The 21,165-nt window shown below is 37.0% G+C and overlaps 1 non-coding gene across 1 annotated transcript; it reads right to left on the minus strand.

Annotated features, from left to right (window-relative positions):
* Nucleotides 1-6,597: 6,597 nt before the first annotated feature.
* LOC141710310 (small nucleolar RNA R71) lies at nucleotides 6,598-6,704 on the minus strand. Its single transcript, XR_012570837.1, has one exon. It is a non-coding gene; the product is annotated as a small nucleolar RNA R71 (small nucleolar RNA).
* Between the last annotated feature and the right edge of the window lie 14,461 nt (nucleotides 6,705-21,165).

The following is a 21,165-nucleotide window of genomic DNA, read 5'->3' on the forward strand; positions in this document are numbered from 1 at the left end:
GCGGAGTAATGGACGTTGATGCCTTGAGATGTCAGACTAAGATAATTGTGTTATTGCGAGTGTGACTAACTGCTAAAGACTCAAAGGTAAGTATCCCTATCATCACTTATTGTTCAAATGATATATATTTTGAATCCTATTATGCAAGTATTGTTTTCCCTATTCTCAGTTCTAAATAGATAAATGTTTTACACATCGCTAAAATAAATGATTTTGTTTATGCAAATACTCTTCTGTTATTTTATGTTCAGAATAGCTAAGTGATTTTACTTATCAAATGAATGAATTTATAAATGTTTTGGGTTTTGTGAAAAAATGAGTTGGTTTTGCGAGTATTCCTGCCCAAGTAAATGGGCAAATAAAAGTTTATAAGGGTGTCGAGTATTATGACCCCTTTCAATAAAATGTTTTAAGATTGGTTGCGTAAGAGGCCGTGGCAGTGGTCCAGCGGAGATTTAGGTATTATACAGGATATAATACCATTAGGCCAATATGTGCCTTGGGCGCCCCATTTGTTTAGTTGGATATGCTTTGACATACCGGTGTTGCTCCGCGGCTGATCACCGGCGACAACACACCGTCGTTCGATGATTCCAATCTAAATTATTATATTGCTTTTGATAATCTTATAAGGAATGATTTATCAAGTGTTTTGGTTTTGAATAAAGGTGAAATACAGTTTTAATTCAGTTGCTGATTGATGTTGATATTTAAGTTGTTGTTAAATATCAAAGGTGGTATTAATGTAGGTGATTGATGTTGACTTCCATATTTTAGCGCGGGTAGGTTGTGAGCATCAAAGTTCATATTGATATCTAATTTGATATGACAACAAAATGAATATTAATGTCAAGAGTTCGATTTTGAATAAAGTTTATGATTCAATCCATAATCATTGCTTCTTGTTATTGTTGTTTACGATATTTCCGTAAACACTGTTTTAAGAGTTTTATTCTCGTCAAGATTCAAAGTATTGCTGAAGCATTTCGCTCGAAAATATCAAAAAGAGTTTTGCATACAGTGAGAAACAATTATCTGATTCTTTAATAAATTTTTCTATTTCAGCAATTATGTTTTTAAAATGAACTGCGTTATTGCAAAATGTCGGTTTTATATCAAAACGACCATATATATATATATTACAATAATCTTGCTGAGCATTTCTTTCGCTCATACTTGCCCATTTTTAAATTTAACCACCAGTGAGGATTAACTTGCGCTGCTTAGCCGCGTAATTCAAAGAAGTAAAGAAGAAGCTCTTGGAAGGTGGTTGGTCCAGGGTTTGCAGGCTAGTTTAAGTTCTGTTATGAAAAGTTGTTTATATTATATTATATTATATTATAATTATATTATTTTATAGTTGGGCCTAGTATACTTCTTTTCGAAGTTATATTAGCGGGTTAGTAGTGAATTGGAATTTGTTGAAAAGAGTTTTAAAGGAAAATGAAAATTTATTTGTGGAATTTGGATATCTTGTTTCTAGAACTGTAACCTTAAAAGATCTTGGATTAATTGGGGTCATAGATGATAAATATATTCCGCTGGCATTTGCATTTTGATTCAACATGTTATTTTGTATTGAGATTTTATAGTGAAGACCAAATCCCTTGACCCCGGATTTGGGGGCGTTACGGTGATTAATGAACTGAAAGAAAGAACTAATGATAGGGGTGTAGTAATTTATTGTTGAAAGAGATAAGCTAAATGATCTTCTCCCTCATGAGGAAAATTATTAGAAGCAAAGAGCAAAATTATTTTGGCCCCAGGAGGGCGATGAGAATATGAAATTCTTTCACGCCCAATATGAGGATGAAGGCAAATAATATTTCTTTTCTGGAAAGGGATGATGGTACCCGAGTTGAGAGCAAGGAAGACATGTGCACGCTAGTAAAAGAATACTTTATGAAGGTGTTTATGGAGGAAGGAAGTACTACTATGGAAACTCACATGAATAGTCCACGACGAGTAACGAAAGATCAGAATGTGCAGTTAATGAATGATGTAACCTTTCAAGAGTTCACCTAGGCAATACATCAAATGAATCCTGACAAATCCAGCGGCCCAGATGGGTTGAACCCTGCCTTTTATCAGAAATTTTGAAAGGTGTTAGGAATCAATCCTAAATATTGATTATAAAGAAAATCACATTTGCATAATTATGTTAAGATAAAATATAAGCTCCAATTGCTAGCCGTCCTAAGGGATATCCATTGAAGGAGTAGCCCATCAAATGATGTGGTCATTGTAACATCTTCGATGAGAAAGTCAATAAATAGATAGTAGTGCAATTATTCATTCAGAAGTCATGTTGACTCAATAGATAATCTAGAATAGGATGGCTAGGTGTAAATATTCTGTTAGGAATATGTTGTAGGCTTGAAGATATTTTACCAAAACACCTTAGTAGATTTAATTAAGTGTGTTTGTAACTTTGAACGGATAATCTTACTCGGTCATCCGTTGAAAGAGTAGCTTGTTTAAATAAGTTTTTATAGCACATTTCTGTATACTATAATGTCTTAGAAAATTAGAGGTTGAAGGATATTCTATATTATATTGACTATTAGAATGATATGCAAAATAGGTTGGCTAAGTGTAAATATTAGATGCCTTGTAATTTTGCATAAATCAAATGGTGTCAACTGCTATAAAAATACTTTGAACAGATGATTGTACAAGGCTTCGACGGATGACCCAAGTTACTCTCAATGGATGATCCAATAGAGACTCAACGGATAATCTACAAAGTCTCGTCGGATATCAAATTCAAATAGGAGTTGATAGTGACTTGACAGTCACATGGGTTGATTGTATATAAAAAGGAATGTAGCAGCCTATTTGCAGGTTTATGAGAACAAAGATTCATTTCCTTTTCCATGCTTACTTGAAGAAATAAAAGATGCTGGATAAAGAAATGAAGAAATATGTGATTAAGACTTAGACAGTTTGTTTATATATTTGTCTTTTTCAAATGTAACTTGGTGATATATAAACCAAGAGTAGCAAGTAGATAAATTATCAATTAAACTGAGAAATAGAAAAAGCAACATATGTTAGGAATTTCTCTGTTTATTGTAATTCTACTTGTAAGCAGCTCTGTGCATTCTTGCATCACAGAGCTCAATTAATATATCTTTGGTGGAAAAGATCAATCCACCAGAAAGTTTAGAAACATTTGTGTTTAATACTTTGTGTCTTGAATACGTTTATATTCCTTTCCGCACACTTGCATATTCAAACACTTATATATTTTGGTAAAGAATTTTCCTAAACATCAAAAAAAACCAAGAATTAAACTCAATCCCCTTTCTGTAATTCTATTGTTAGATTGTTTGGGAATAACAATTGGTATCAGAGCAAGCTCTTGAGACACTAAGAGTTTAAAGATCAAAACAACTAACAATATGAGTATGAAGGATGTTGGAGTAACGATTTCTTTTCTAGACAAAGACAAATATTACCATTGGAAGGTGAAAATGCGCCTGCATCTTCTCTCTCAAGATGAAAGATATGTTGATTGCATTTAGAAAGGCCCTCATATTCCTCGAAGAGCTGCTACAGATGTTGAAGGAGCTATTGGAAATGAACAAAGCATTCCAAAGTCACAATCAGAATGGACAGATGAAGACATTGAGTACGTGCACAAAGATGAAAAGGCTATGAACATTCTGTTCAATGGTCTTGATGGCGATATGTTTGATAATGTCATCAACTATAAATCTGCCAAGGACATTTGGGATATAATTCCTATTATATGTGATGGAACTGAACAAGTGGGGGAAAACAAGATGCAACTTCTAATCCAGCAGCATGAGCACTTTCATTGTGAGGACAGTGAATCTTTGAGTGACATTTTTAGTAGGTTTCAAAAACTACTAAATGCACTGAAGCTGCATGGATACTAGACAAAAGATTCAAACCTGAAATTCCTTAGATCTCTACCAAAAGACTTGAAGCCTATGAATGCATCTCTTAGAAATTCTCAAGATTACAAGGAGTTTACTTTGGAGAGACTATACGGCATTCTAAAAACTTATGAGCTTGAGTTGGAATAAGATGAGCAAATAGAGAAAGGAAGGAATAAGGGAGGATATATTGCATTGGTAGCTGAACAAGAGAGAGTGAAAGAGATGAAGGTTGAATTTATAGAATCTGCACCAAACTCAAGGGTTTGTGAAGGCAAAGGAAAAGGGCTAATGGCTGAGCATGAAGATCATTTCAGTCAGGATGAAATGGAGGACATAGATGAACATCTAGATTTTCTATCAAGAAGATATTCAAATCTCAAATTCAAAAAGAATTTTGGAGAAACCAAGCCAAATAGAAACATGATGGACAAATCTAAATTCAAGTATTTCAAATGTGGCTTTAGTGGTAATTTTTTAAATGAATACAGAAAGCCTGATTCCGATAAAAAGAAGTTTGAGGCTATGGATTACAAAAAAAAGTACTTTGAATTTTGTTGAGTGGCATTTATGACACTTTATTACGCTCCGTAAAGCTTTGAATTGGTGTAATTGTACTCAAGTTATTGGTGTTTTAATGTGTATTCTAGTGTTTTTGCATTTCAGGCATTAATCTGAGAATCAGGTGAATTAGCATTGATTTGATGCTAATATGGTGTTAGGTTGGTGTCTAAGGAATAAAGCTCACGAAGACCAGCTCAAATCTGCAAGAAAAAGAAAGATGTCAAAGTTTTGGAAGAAGCCCACCGCGCCCGCGCTGATCCAGCACGCCCGTGCTGATCAAGCGCGCGGCCGTGCCCGAACTACAGAGAGCTAGCGCGCCCGCGCTGATCAAGCGCGCGCCCGCGCTAGGTCGGGTTTCAAGAATCCTGTTTTGAATAGAAGACTGATTTCTGGACTTCTCTGCTGATCAGGGCTGCTATATAAATAACTTTAGGTCATTTTTAATAATATATCAAGCCAGAGACTTATTAGAAGGAGAGTTGTAAGAAGACCATGTTAGCACGATTCAACGAAGATGAAGAAGATCTTGTTTTTTACTTGTGAATCTTTGTTCTAAGTTGTAACTTGGATGCTAGTTTTCTTATTTGTGAACCTTACACTTGTTTCGTACTTGGTTTTGTTTATTCATTATAAAGACTATGTTTGTTATACCATGCTTTCATCGGAACCCACATTGATGATGAGTCTGATTATGTGCTAATCGTTATCGTGAGGTTCTAACGGATTTGTTTATGGATTTCCTTAGTTAATATATTTTGATCCTTAGTATGTGATGATTGCATGATAACCTAGTATTGGTTGTGCAAATTCATCTTATGAGCGTCGCGAACATATAAGATAGTGTGTTAATTCTTAATGAAGCGAAAGTGAATTTAAGGATTTAGAACTTGCCATGCTAGCATAGGTTCATGTATTTGTTATGTATGATTCGTAGGTAATTTTAACCATCTTACTTGCCTTATGTAATCAAGATAGATAACTTGTGCTTAAACCGTTATGTTGTCAAACTATATAGACATATAGGGTCTCAATATAATTGGTGTCTATTCAGCTTCTATCTCTTTTATGGATGTCTGGTAGTATGTTATTTGTGCAACGAAAGTTGGCGTTTAGCAGTTTCGTGTTATCTGATTAGTGTCATCACCATTGCATGCTAAGGTTAAGAACAATAAGGCTATTGAATGAAGTATTTAATGAAGTTAGAATCCCATGTTTGTCATATATATTAATTCAGTCAATCTTATTCTCTTAGTTATAATTGTTAGCTTAATTCTTAGTTATAAACAACCTCAATTTGTTATCGTCTTACCATTGAATAATAACCATACATTGTTGCTTAAGTGTGTGAATCAATTAGTTAACCAAGCCAGTCTCTGTGGGAATGAACTAGAGAAGATTCTATATTACTTGCGAACACGTATACTTGCGTGTATTATTAGCGCGTGTTTAGTGACTAACAAGTTTTTGGCACCGCTGTCAGGGACTGCAGTGTTAATTTATAGTTTATGTGCTTTCCATCAGTGGTCGTTAAAGTTCATTGACTGGGAAATTATTACTTATTCGTTTTCTTGCATTATTTCAGGTACTCTAGCGAGGGTGTATGCATACGCGTTCGCGTACTCCCAAGAGTACACTGGATAAAGCCGAGGAAGAAGTTGTGGTAGTTCGAAAGGAAGTTTTTGAAGAAGAAAAGAAGGTAGAAGAAGAAGAGAAAGTCGAGGAACCAGCTTTAGTAGAGATGGGTGATCAAGCAGAAAATCATAAGGCTTTGATGGACTATTCTCAGCCTAAGATCAATGACATTCATTCAAGCATCATCAGACCAGCCAACAGGGCTAACACTTTTGAGATCAAGTCAAGCACGATTCAGATGATACAGAACTCAGTTCAGATTGGGGGTTCTCCTACTGAAGACCCCAACCTGCACATCAGGGATTTCATCGAGATCTGCGACACTTTCAAGTTCAATGATGTGACTGAAGATGCTATCAAGCTGTGACTCTTCCCGTTCTCTCTGAGGGACAAAGCTAAGTGCTGGTTACATTCTCTACCAATAGGGTCTATCACCACTTGGGAAGATCTTGCTCAAAAGTTTCTCACTAAATTCTTCCCTATGGCGAAGACTGGTGCAATCAGGAATGCTCTTACTCAGTTTGCTCAGTAAACTGCAGAATCTCTGTGTGAGGCTTGGGATCGGTATAAGGAGATGCTAAGGAAGTGCCCACACCATGGCATGCCTGATTGGATGATTATTAACTATTTCCACAATAGATTGGGTGCTACTTTTAGACCCATGCTCGATGCAGCATCAGGAGGAGCCTTGTGGGCTAAAAGCTACGATAAAGCTTATGAACTTATTGAACTAATGGCTGCTAATGAGTACCAGAATCCTTCCCAGAGACTGACTCAGGGAAAAGTAGCAGAAATTCTGGAGTCGGATGCAACAACTGCTATAGCTGCCCAACTTAAGACTTTGACGATAAAGGTGGACACTTTGGCTAATCAAGGGGTTAATAAAATCGCTAGTGTCTATGAGCTTTGTGCTGGTGCCCATGAGACTGATCAGTGCATAATTTCTAATGAATCAGCTCAGTTCGTGAGCAACTTTCAGCATTCGCAGCAACCTGTGCCAACCACTTATCATCCCAACAACCGCAATCATCCTAATTTCAGTTGGAGCAATGCTCAAAATGTGGTTCAGTAGCCTTATCAGCAGTATCCAGCTAAGCAATACAACCCCCTGGTTTTCAGCAACCGCAATATACACCAAGACAACAACTTCAACTGCAACAAGCTAATGAAAAATCTGAATTAGAGGAGTTGAAGCTTATGTGCAAAAGTCAAGATATTTCTATCATGACCTTGGAAAATCAAATTGGGCAAATTGCCAATGCCTTGCTAAATCGTCAGCCTAGTATACTACCTAGTGACACTGAAGTTCCAGGAAAGAGGAAAGCTAAGGAGCAGGTAAAGGTAATCACTTTGAGGTCTGGAAAGGTTGCGAATCCCGAACAAACTCAAGTGTTGACTGAAGAAGCCGGGGCTGAGAAAGAAGTAGAGCAACATGAAGATGAAGTGGAACCAAGGAAGACTACTGTTGAACATACTCCTCCTGAGGGTAATACAGGGGAGAAACGGATCTATCCTCCACCGCCTTTTCCTAAGCGGCTGCAGAAGAAAAAGCTGGACAAGCAATTTGAGAAGTTTCTGGAGGTGTTCAAGAAATTTCATATCAACATACCTTTCGCTGAGGCTCTTGAGTAGATGCCTAATTATGCAAAGTTTATGAAAGGTATTCTCTCTCAAAAAGTGAAGCTAGATGATTTAGAGACTGTCGGTCTCATGGAGGAATGCAGTGTTGTGCTGCAACAGAAGTTGCCTCCGAAGCTTAAAGATCCAGGAAGTTTCACTATTCCGTGTACTATTGGAAAAGTGTCTTTTGACAGATGCTTATATGACTTGGGAACTAGCATCAATCTGATGCCTTTTTCAATTTTCAAGCAGTTGGACTTACCTGATCCAAAACCGACTTATATGACCTTGCAGTTGGTCGACCGTTCTATTACATATCCGCGAGGTATTGTAGAGGATATCTTGGTCAAGGTGGATAAACTCATCTTCTCTGTTGATTTCGTAATTCTTAATTTTGAGGAGGATAAGAAGATTCCCATAATCTTGGGAAGACCTTTCTTGGCAACTGGATGAATCTTGATAGATGTGCAGAAGGGTGAGCTCACAATGCCCGTGCTGGATCAGGATGTAACTTTTAATGTATTCAATGCTATGAAATTTCCTATAAAAATTGAGGAGTTCCTAAAAGTGGAGTTGGTCGATTCTGTGGTTACTTCAGAACTTGATCAATTGCTAAGGTCCAATGCATTAGAAAAAGCCTTATTGGGAAATTCAGATAGTGAAGATGACGAAGGTGAAGAACAGTTGCAATATTTGAATGCTTCTCCCTGGAAGAGGAAGATTGATATGCCTTTTGAATCTCTTAGATTGGAGGAATTGAACAAAGCTCCTAAACGCCGCAAGCCATCTATTGAGGAAGCTCCCACTCTTGAGCTTAAGCCTTTACCTGAGCATTTGAGGTATGCGTTTTTAGGTGATGCATCTACTTTTCCTGTTATTATTGCATCTGACCTTTCAGCTAGTGACGAGGAAAAGTTTCTGAGGATTCTGAGAGAGTTCAAATCGGCAATTGGATGAACTATAGCATATATCAAGGGAATCGACCCTTCTTACTGCATGCATAAAATTCTGCTAGAGGAAGGTAGCAAGCCTACGGTTGAGCAGTAAAGACGACTTAATCCAATCATGAAGGAAGTAGTGAAGAAGGAAATTCTTAAGTGGCTAGATGCAGGGATCATCTATCTTCTTTTTGACAGTTTATGGGTAAGCCCGGTTCAATGTGTACCAAAGAAAGGTGGAATTATTATGGTAGCAAATGAGAAGAATGAGCTTATTCTTACGAGAACAGTCACGGGGTGGAGAGTTTGCATGGACTACAGGAAGCTGAACAAAGCCACTAGGAAGGATCACTTTCCTTTGCCCTTCATTGATTAGATGCTTGACAGATTGGCCGGTCATGGGTACTACTATCTTCTGGACGGCTATTTGGGTTACAATCCGATTTCCATCGCTCCTGAAGATTAGAAGGAAACTACCTTCACTTGTCCATTTGGTACTTTTGCCTTCGGACTAGTTTCTTTTGGTCTGTTGGTGCACCAGCCATATTTCAGATATGTATGATGGCCATCTTTTCTGATATGATTGGCCAGAATGTGGAGGTGTTCATGGATGACTTCTCTGTATTCGGCGATTCTTTTGATGAATGCTTGCAAAATCTTGGACATGTTCTCAAAAGGTGTGTTGAGACCAATCTGGTTCTCAATTGGGATAAATGTCACTTTATGGTGCGACAGAGCATTATTCTCGGGCAAAAGGTTTCTAGTAAGGGTCTTGAGGTGGACAAAGCCAAGGTGGGGGTATTGAGAATCTTCCTCCACCTATTCTGTTAAGGGAATTCACAGTTTTCTTGGTCATGCGGGTTTCTATAGGCGTTTCATCAAAGACTTCTCTAAGATTTCAAAGCCATTATGCAGTTTGCTAGAAAAAGATGTCCCTTTCAAGTTTGATGACGAGTGCCTTGCAGATTTTGAGATAATAAAGAAGAGTTTAATCACGGCACCGGTCATAACTGCACTTGATTGGAATGAACCTTTTGAGATGATGTGCGATGGAAGTGACTATGCAGTTGGAGCAGTTCTTGGGCAGAGGAACAACAACATATTTCATGTGGTCTACTATGCTAGCAAGACCCTAAATGGTGCTCAACTGAATTATACTACTACGGAGAAAGAACTTTTGGCTATTGTCTATGGTTTTGAGAAATTTTGATCTTATCTACTTGGGACTAAGGTGATAGTTTTCACTGATCACGCTGTAATTCATTATATCGTCTCAAAGAAGGACTCGAAGCCTAGATTGATTAGATGGGTTCTTTAGCTTCAAGAATTTGAACTAGAGATCAAGGACAGAAAGGGGATTTAAAATCAAGTCGATGATCATCTCTCGCGTTTAGAGAATCCTAATGCTACTTCATTAAATAAGACATTGATAAATGAGTCTTTTCCCGACGAGCAGTTGTTTGGAGTGCAAGAAGAAGAATCGTGGTTTGTAGACATTGTGAACTACCTTGTGAGTAATATCATGCCTCCCGACTTATCTTATGCTCAAAGGAAGAAGTTTCTACATGAAGTAAAGTGGTATATGTGGGATGAGCCATTTTTTTCGATAAGGAGCTGACCAAATCATCAGGAGATGTATTCCTTATAGCGAAATAGGGGGGATCTTGCGAGATTTCCACCAACGAATTATGGAGGACATTATTGTAACACCCCCAAATTCGGGGTCGGGGATCCGGGTTGTCACGAATTCCATTTACCTTAATAACACTCAATCTTAATAAAAAACCAACTACTACGTACTGTGACCCCACAATATACACACACACCACAAGTTATAGTCTCAGAGATGAATACCAAAAATAACACAAGTCATTATTACACAATTATAAACCATTACACCTTAAAAGGGATTCTGAATAAATTTACATTTTCTTTGCCACTATTACAGTTCATAAATATATATATATATGTCTGGTACATCAACAGTTGAAAACCTAGCCTATTGGTAGTTCCTACCTCGGCTATAGCGGCATCAACGCCTACAGGAAACTGCGGATCATTTCCTATCTGCTCGCGAATTGGGAGCTTGGTCCTGTTCATCTTGTCTAGCTGTTGTTGTGTGATGAAAGAATAAAGTAAGGTTGAGCAACAAGCCCACGAAATAACATGTATAATAATTAACAATATATGAGCATCTTCATATGGTACTCATGAAAGTCTTGGTCAAGTAGAAATGAACCAAGTTTGATATCTTAACGCGACCAAGTCGCAAAATATTCAGTATATATGTATATATACTTTTCAAAATCTTGGAAGTCCTCTTCCATGCATAATATACACAGAGTTCCAGTTTATAACTGTATAAAAATATCGTTGCAAGGTGATCTCGTATATCTAACTTTGTCTCAACATTTTTCTGAAAATCTTTGTCATGCATAAGATAATCATTTACTAGATATAAGTTGAAAAGATGAAGTTACAAGATACTCCAATATACTTATATCTTTTCCGAATACTACTTGAACTACCACCGTTCACGGTATAATCAGTTTCAAAAGTTCATCACATAGATGAGACTACAAGATAAGACTTGAATAAATTCAATATTGAAATATCATTTAAAGAAATGAAGTTACTAGATACTTCATTAATTCCCAATATATATATCTCATACATTCCTTGAAACCCTCTGTTATGAAAAGTATAAACAGAGTTATAATACCCAATGAATTTGGAAAGAAGAAAACTTTGGCATAAACCCCATATCTTGCTAATCAGGAAAAGATACCCATTAAGTAACCTTTTCTACGGTAGATGGATGAATTCCTCGCCGGTCATCACCCTGGCCGTATTAGGACCTCGCGCTAGACCGTTACCCGGCCACTCACGCATGGATGGATTGTCAACCAGCCTCTTACACCTTCATAGACCGTACCCCGGTCTATCGTTTATGCCGACTCAATTAGATGAACTTACTTCCCGAACATTGGGCAAATAATCAAATTGTTTTCTCAAAACAGCAACCACGTTGCGAATATAAAATACACCATAGAGCCGAATCTCTTAGATTTTTGAGCGAGTATTCAAGTCCCCTTCGAAAGGGAGATCTTAAATTTGAAAACGAGTTTTGGGATCCGCTCTTAATTTTAAAATCATTTTGAAGACTCGGAAATATTTTAATGAATGTTTAGAGTAATGATGATTTAATAAAATAAATCAGTACTGATATATTAGAAAATATCTGAATATTATTATTTAAATAATATTCCCATAAAGGATAATATTTATAAAAATAATTGAAGTAGAATTTTTAAAACTCATACTTGAAACGAATAATAAATAACAAAAGATATACTTATACGAAATTACGATCCTTATTTGAATAATCAAAAATAAGTTTGATTATTATTCAAAATCATCGAATATACCTTATTCGATTAATATTTATAGAAAACTATATATATATATAAATATACATATATTATACTCGGGAACATCGACTCCCGGTTTAGAAAAATGTTCACCTTTGGGTCCCCTATACTAAGGGTATACGCAACTACTGCTTATCTCTAGCATATGTGTTATGCAGTTTATAAGAATTTGAATTGATAATAGAATATCAAGATTTCACAACATGCATATATATACCATATCAACATGCTTCAATATATCGCACGATTTGCTGATAACAGTCATGCACTTATCTCAAGATAATGCATCAATATATTTACATCACAACAACAGTATAACGGGTAGAAAACTTGCATGAGCGTTCCGGGGTAGACTTAAGCTTAGAGTGAGTCCGGTAACCTATGAACAACAACATAAGCCAGAACGTTCAGGGTGTTTAAACTAAAAACATCGTCCGCCATCGCAAAGACAACCAGGCTTCTTCCTAGATCACGTTAGACCATGGCCGCTTAAGAAACTAGTCAAAACTCACTCATACCCTGACGGTCGCTTATACGCTTGACGATTTGCGTTACTCGCTCGCGTACCCTTGGCTCCACTAATTTTAATAAATTAATCGTTACGAATCTTAAGGCGACTCATTCGCGAATACTCTACTAACTGACCAATTAATCCTACATAATTGTTTCGTAATCCAATTAGTCGTTTAAGGGCCTTAAACAAGGTTTCAAAGTTAAGCGAGGGGTAATGGTTCGCTTGCGAAACGCCGTTACTTAAAATGGTCGTTTCTCCTAAACCGTACATCGGATCTAAGCGAACCACATACCTAAACGAAGCTTACGACATGATCTAGATAAACATGGCAAAGTTACAGATTGGTCAGGGAGCTTTCTGTCCCAAACACTAAGTATAAGAAGTTGAATGAAAATGGGCATTACGATGACTATGTTTACGCGATTACCAATCATTATACTACTCCAATTCCTTACCAATTCACTACAACCACCCAACCATCAACAATACATCAAACACAACTTAGATCAAGGGAAAGTTAGTCCCTAATCCCAAGTTTTCCAACTCATTCAACCACAAACAAGACCTATGAACTATAATCAAGATTCATTAACCAAAAACCAAGATTCAATAACCAAATCACTTCCAAATCAAACCAAACTATTAATAATCATAATCCATGCTTCTCATTCAAAAAAACCAACCATTAAACTTAATAATCAAATAAAGTAAAGGCTAGGGTTTGAAGTCTATACCTTCCTTGGTGGGTGATAAGTTGTTAGGAAGCCTTAGCGAGCCCTGATCTAACCTCCTACAAGCTTGATCTTGTAAAAGAATTCAAGAACACAAAGTTAAAGTTTTGAAATCACTATTCACTCAAAACATTAGAGAATTGATTAGCCATGAAATCCTTGAAATCAAGAGCTTAGATTCATGGTATAACGAAGTTTATAATTATAAAATCCAACCAAACCAACCTAGGAATTTATGCTTTCATGGATGATGAACTTTGGAAATTTCTCCTTGCTTTTTTGAAGAAAAACCGTGAGCAAGAGAAGAAGAATGAAGGAGAATGCTTCTTTGATTTGTCTTGGTGATTTTTGTGGTGTTTAGCTTGGTTACTTGTCAACTTGCACAAATATCTATTAACCATGCTTACATCACCTTCCTTATGTCATCAACTTGCCACATGTCAATTCCCTAAGGCTTGATGATCTCATCTTCTTCTAATTCCTTGATTAGTGCTTAATTACTTGACTAATGACCGCTTATCTGTTATACGGTTCGCTTAACTTTCATTTTTGTTCGTCGTTTGAGGGATCATATCCGGGATCTTATTACTTGGGTTCCCCTTAACCTTTCTCAATATTTTATATTCCTTTTATGATCCTCTCTTATAATCCTTGAATTTAAATTCTTTTAATTATGTTACCTTATACTCAATTCTTTCGGTATCTGGTGGATTTTCGGGAAAAATCAAAGTGTCCGGATTCGAATTATAACGACCTTTACATACACTCATTTACTTTATGGAATACTAATATGGTCTTAGAATTTTCATAACAGTACTCCTATATAGCGTGGTCTGATAATTTTCCTTAATCAGCATAGTTAGCAAAAGTTACTATTCATCAGGGTTTCAAAAATTTCCAAAAATTGGGGTTATTATAGTCTCCCCTTCTTAAAAGGATTCCGTCCCGGAATCAGATAGAAAATAGTTGGGGATACTTTTCTAGCATTGCACTTTCTAACTCGCAAGTCAATTTTCCCACATGGTGGTTCTACCACCAAACTCTAACTAGTTTGATAAACATGTTCCTACGTACTTGTTCCTTTTTGATTCATAACCCTCATTGGTTGCTCCACATAGGTTAAGTCTGGTCGCATGTTTACGTGTTCATATTCCCCTATGTGTCTCGCCTCTGGATCATACTTCCTTAACATTGATACTTGGAACTTATTGCGAACTTGTTGCAGGTTCGGGGTAGGGCTAGTTCATTTGATAACTTCCCAATACATCTTAATATATCCAAGGGTCCAACAAATCATGGACTTAGCTTTCCTTTCTTTCCGAACCTCCAAGGCTTTCCAAGGGGATACCTTTAACAGCACTAGCTCCCCTACTTCATACTCTTTGTCCTTTCGTTGTCAAATCAGCATACTTCTTATGTCCATCTTGGGCTACTACCGGTCGTCCTCTGATTAGATCTACTATATCCTTGGTCCTTTAGACCACTGCTGGTCCGAGCATCTTGCGCTTTACAACTTCATCCTAACATAAGGGAGATCGACATTGTCTTCCCTCAAGGATCTCATAAGGCGACATCTCGATACTGACATACAATCTATTATCGTAAGAAAACTCAATCCGCGTTAAGTGATCATTCCAAATTCTTTCAAGTCTATTGCACAGACTCTCATCATAGCTTCTAGCATTATAGCTTTTGCTTCTCAATACCCACTCTTTTCTAGTTCGTAATCGTTACTATCTTCTGTACCTAATATTATACTGGTTACACTTTTGCTCGTTAGCGTTTTATAACCTTTTAATAACCGTATCAACCTTAGTATCACGAACGCGTTAGATTTGGAATACCACCGTACAAATACCACTTCATCTCTAGCTGCTTCCATCTTCCAAAGTTTGATCAATCATATAGAAGTAAAAGAATTTATTGAGAGATCACTATGATCATGAACACTTGTTCTATTGCATAGTTAGTACAGAAGGTGGTCAGCCTTTAGTACTTGACAAGCAATTAAACAACATGTGGTATCCTACTAGGCTTCTATCACACAGATAGATAGTCGTTTGGCAATACCTCCCCTTCTGGAAGGGTTGTTCTTCTCAATTTACACGAAAATGAAAAGAAGAGAAAAGAAAGAATTTAAGAGAATTATATAAAAAAATATTGCCACAAAACATCTGGCTTGGAGTCTACCCCTGAACTATAGAGGTTTATCACAGGAGAACAAAATATATATATGTATATATCTCAATATCAAGTATTATCGCATCGTATTTCACATGCCTAAAAATTCTTGCTATTCCGTCCATCATTCTATGGGCCCATGCTCTTGCTCGAGCTTATAAACAATCACCATTGAAACTCCCTCGACAGCGAAAATCGAATCTCAGATTTTATTCTAGACATCATAGTTACTAGAATCCATTGCTATACCGTAACCTTCTTCGTATAGTAATACTACTCTTTATCGATAAGAAGGAATAAATATATCATAGGTAAATGTTCGGCTTAGTTGGTCTATCAATAATAACTTATACATCACCACGACCCGATTAGTGGTATTCAATCTCAATATCCATTCTAATACAACTCTTACGGTTGTAATCAGCTCATTACTCGCAAAATCATTGCTGCATTACTATGGTCCATCGATGACCTACTATAGTCATTCGTTTTCCTCGGAATCTTAATATCTAATCATACAGAGTCCATACATGCCGTATCAAAATCTTTGAAGGAGGTAATATAATCACCATTCATGATTCAAGAAGAACACTCCAGATCCTGACGTACATTCATGACATGAAGCAGATAAAATTGCAGAAGAGTTTCAATCAAAGCAACGATAGTAGGTTAATACCATTCTTAATCATATGCCTTGAATAGAAGACTTAACTCAAATGTTTGTTTAGTCCTTTTTGAAACATGGTCCTGGCTTATTCTCAAGATAGGACCTTCTAAGATAGATAGCCCACTCACGGTGATTACATGAATTAAATCTTTACCAAACTACTATTACGGTTGAGTATCGCACAATCATCAAAAGGAATATCAATCTTTCGCACCATAATACAACCTTCACGACATTAACCATTATCACTGTATTCCTATGGCATGAGCGCCTATAATTGCTCTCGTACACTTAGAGTGTCGGCCACCTCATTGGCCTTTCCTGTTAGTAATAGTTCCTTATAATCAATGTCTTTTGAAGGATCTCCAACTAAATTTTCTACCTCATTTCCAATCACCGCTTATGCAAAAATGCTTTTCCTTACGCTTTGGTGAGAAAAAAATATCACCATTTTTCCAAAAGTTATTGCCTCGGTCTTTAGAGGTTAACATTGTCACGACTGACTCTCGGTCATACTTAGGAAATCTTTTATCTTAGGTCCCAATTGCCTTAAACAATTTCGACCTTTACTAGTTCGATCCATACTTTCTCATGGTTTAACACGTGCCCCACTTGGCATTATTATTATTACGTCATATTTCCTTTACTAAAGTTTCTATTTGTAAAAACTTAAATATCACCACTCTTTTTGTAACTTCTCCAAGGTTATTCTTAAATCATTTCTCATGTACTCCCTAGGTACAGGGCATATCAAGACACCATTTACTGATACTAGAACCATTGTCAATATACTTCTGAAAAATTTCTCCACTGATCCTTAAAGGTTGGTGTTACCTTAATCCTTTCCACTTCATACTGCCAAAACTCATATTATCCATATTAAGGGTGAAAAGCTAACCTATATGCATTCCCCCATGGTTCATCTCAAGTTATTGTGGTTCCATCCTTAATTCTACATTTAAAAAGGTACTTGTATCCTTTCATAGGTAAATCAAGTCATATATCCCTGATAAGGGTATTTTATTCAATCATTCTCACCTCGATAGTCTATGCCTGATTTCACAATAATATCCTTATCCAAAATGAGGTCAATCCATATGGCCTCCAAAAGATAACAACTGTTATCCACTTTTCTTGCCTGATTTGGTAATGATAATAGGGATGTTTTGGAAGATATTGGTCGTGTTCAACGTGAACTTCTTTTTACTAAAACCTCATTTACTTTTGTTGTTTATCTCAATAGTCATCTCAATGTTGAGATATCTTCTATACTTGGTGTCTCCCTTTTCGTGCATCAAGTCACAGGTCTTACATACACTTCCCATTCTTGAAGGTCACTTTCTTCATCCCAATTTCCTAATATCTTGTTATCCTGTCTCCTCACCCCATCTGTGTTTCCTTATTAATCCATCGCTCTATCTCAAAGTTTCATCAAATACTCTCAACTTAAAGGTGATTAATTATATGTATCGCTTACGCCTTGAACCTTGAATTTATCTCATGATCAGTCACCATCGCGCTGATGATGACACACTTCTCTATATTTATTGCAAGGGTTTCTTAGGATTTCCCATACCTAACTCCCTTATCACTTCTCAACTCTATTTTCTTTATATCCCTTCATACTCCTCCCCATTTCAGTCTTTTATTTTCGTTTCTATTACAACCATTTCATGAACCAACACAACATAAGCATTGATTTCAAACATCCCGTCATTCTGGATTCATGTCATTCAGATGAACCTTGACGACTTTCACAACCTAGATTCATGATTCATCATACTTGTCCGCCTCTGGCCTGGTTTTAAAACTTCTACACTATCTCTATATCTTCCTTATCCTTCCACCAGCGGGTTGCCTCTCTCTTAGGAAGGTAAGTGGCAAAAATACTCTTTTATACTTCGTCAATCATTTAGAATCTCAAATGATTCCTCTATTTATTTTAGCCAGGCTCTTGCCTCGACTGGGTCAACTTGTTCCTTGGAACTCTGAGAGCTTAGCGACTTAAAGGTCCTGAAAGAATTTCCCACCACATTGTTTCCTCAAGGTGGTGGTTGGGGGTAAAAGTATAAGTTTTGTTTAGGCAGGTCCATGAATTTCCCCATAGGAGTACCGTCCTGGTTCTCCCTAACTTGCTCGATTTCTGTTTTCTCAGTATTAAATGTTTCATCCTTTTCCCATAATTGGGGTTATCTTATACGTTAAAATACTCATTTTCCACTTCATTATGTTCTAGATTCCTTACATCTTGATTGCGACCTCCCTGATTATCACATTCAGGGTTTGCCCCAAATCTTATTCCTCGTAGGGGCATAATGCTTGGTAAAAAAATTGAGAATCTCTTTATATTTGTCTTACTTACTTTGCTTAAGTCTTTCCCTCGTACAGTTCTTACGTGATCGTAAATTATGAATTCTCAAGTTCTATAAACTTCATAACATTCTTTAAGTGTTAAGAGTTCAATTAACAATATGAACTTATCACAAGAAAACTGATCTGAACTAAAAGGAGTGAATATATACATAACCATTTGTTCAACGGTACAATAACTAAACACATGAAAGAGAATTACATCATTTGATCTGATCGCTTCTATCCCAAAAGTACTACCACAGATAATCATCTAGTCATTAAAAACTAATCATTCATAACTTAGGCTAATCCTCCAAAAGTGGGGTTGCATGAAAATTCTTGTCTGATCGCTCTGGCTCTACACACTACTATGGATCAAGAAATGCGGGCATGCACGACATCCCTAACCTGCTCCATCAAAGAGGTGATGAGGTCTAAGATAGTCGCAAGTAGAGCTGGATCAATCTAACCCTCAAGATGGCCTCTAGCTGTAATTCGGGTAGTAGCCTCAATCCTTTCCATGCTATAAGCTAATCCTATCGGAAGTACCCCGCCCTCAATCCTTGGAGTAGTAAGTTGATCCAACAGATCACTCATAACATTACGGGCCTCAGATAGGCCACCCAAAGTCATATGATAATCAGCGATAAGAGAAGCCTGAACGGTAGCATCTAGCATTCCATGGGGTGCAGGAGGTGCAGACCCAGGAGATCCAAATGGATAACCAAGCACGGTATCAGGTGACAATGGTGCAGGAGATAAATATGGCATTTCCTCAATACGTGATGGGCTCTGTATAAGGGAGAAAACAGGAATTAGTGGAACCTCATGGATGTCTACAGGAACCTCCTGGAGAGGTTCAGATAGTGGCATAACTGGTGCCATGGAAGGCCCTGCTCCATCTGCCCTCAGTATTCATTGTGCCCTTGGTAACTCTCCATCCTCTCGTGCCACCCTTGCGACCATCCTAGCTCTGGTAGTTGCCCTGACTACGGTCCTCAATTCCTCAACGATCATCTCTTCAGTCTTATCAGGATCCTCTACGAGATCCTCCTCAACAACAATCCCTTCTGGGATAACATCCTCAACCGCAACATTCTCAATATGAATCTCATCCGGTCCCTCGTTAGGGTGCTCTATCGGATTCACAATCTGATCTCCAACATGTAGTACAATATCCTCATGCTGATGCTCCTGAACCTCAGGGTTCGGTGCCCCACTTCCCTATACGATAATGAACTATGTTACTATCAAGATATTTATAAGGGTTCCCATAAGGGTTTTAATTGTCAGTACTATGTTAGGTAGTCTGACTATAAACTTGGCAAGAGTTCTTATTATCTTAGTGAACATATCATTTTAATGACGCATCATCTCTGAGGTTTATAACTCTTAGCTCTGATACCATTTCTGTAACATCCCCAAATCTAGGGTCGGGGATCCCGGTTGTCACGAGTTCCATTTCCCTTAATAACACTCAATCTTAATAAACAACCAACTACTGTGTACTGTGACCCCACAATATACACACACCACAAGTGATACTCTCAGAGATGAATACCAAAAATAACACAAGTCATTTTATTCCACAATTATAAACCATTACACCTTAAAAGGGTTTCTAATTAAATTTACATTTTCTTTGCCATTATTACAGTTCATAAATACACATAAGTTTGGTACATGAACAGTTGAAAACCTAGCCTATTGGTAGTTCCTACCTCAGCTACAGCGGCATCAATGCCTATAAGAAACTGCAGAACATTTCCTATCCGCTCGCGAATTGGGAGCTTGGTCCTGTTCATCTTGTCTAGCTGTTGTTGTGTGATGAAAGAATAAAGAAAGGATGAGCAACAAGCCCACCGAAATAACATGTATAATAATTAACAATATAAGAGCATCTTCATGGTACTCATGAAAGTCTTGGTCAAGCAGAAATGAACCAAGTTTGATATCTTAACGCGACCAAGTCGCAAAATATTCAGTATATATGTATATATACTTTTCAAAATCTCGGAAGTCATCTTCCATGCATAATATACACAGAGTTCCAGTTTATAACTATATAAAAATATCGTTACAAGGTGATCTCATATATCTAATCTTGTCTCAATGTTTTTTCTGAAAATCTTTGTCATGCATAAGATAATCATTTACTAGATATAAGTTGAAAAGATGAAGTTACAAGATACTCCAATATACTTATATCTTTTCTGAATACTACTTGAACTATCACCGTTCAAGGTATAATCATTTTCATAAGTTCATCACATAGATGAGACTACAATATAAGACTTGAATAGATTCAATCTTTGAAATATCATTTAAAGAAATAAAGTTACTAGATACTTCAATAATTCCCGATATATATATACACCTATATATATCTCATACATTCCTTGAAACCCTCTGTTATGAAAAGTATAAACAGAGCTATATTACCCAATGAATTTGGAAAGAAGAAAACTTTGGCATAAACCCGATATCTTGCTGATCAGGAAAAGATACCCATTAGGTAACCTTTTCTACTGTAGATGGATGAATTCCTCGCCAATCAGCACCCTGGCCGTATTTGGACCTCGTGCTAGACCGTTACCCGGCCACTCACGCGTGAATGGACTGTCACCCAG

The sequence above is a fragment of the Apium graveolens genome, chromosome 2 (genome assembly GCF_009905375.1).
Source record: "Apium graveolens cultivar Ventura chromosome 2, ASM990537v1, whole genome shotgun sequence".
Lineage (NCBI taxonomy): Eukaryota > Viridiplantae > Streptophyta > Magnoliopsida > Apiales > Apiaceae > Apium > Apium graveolens.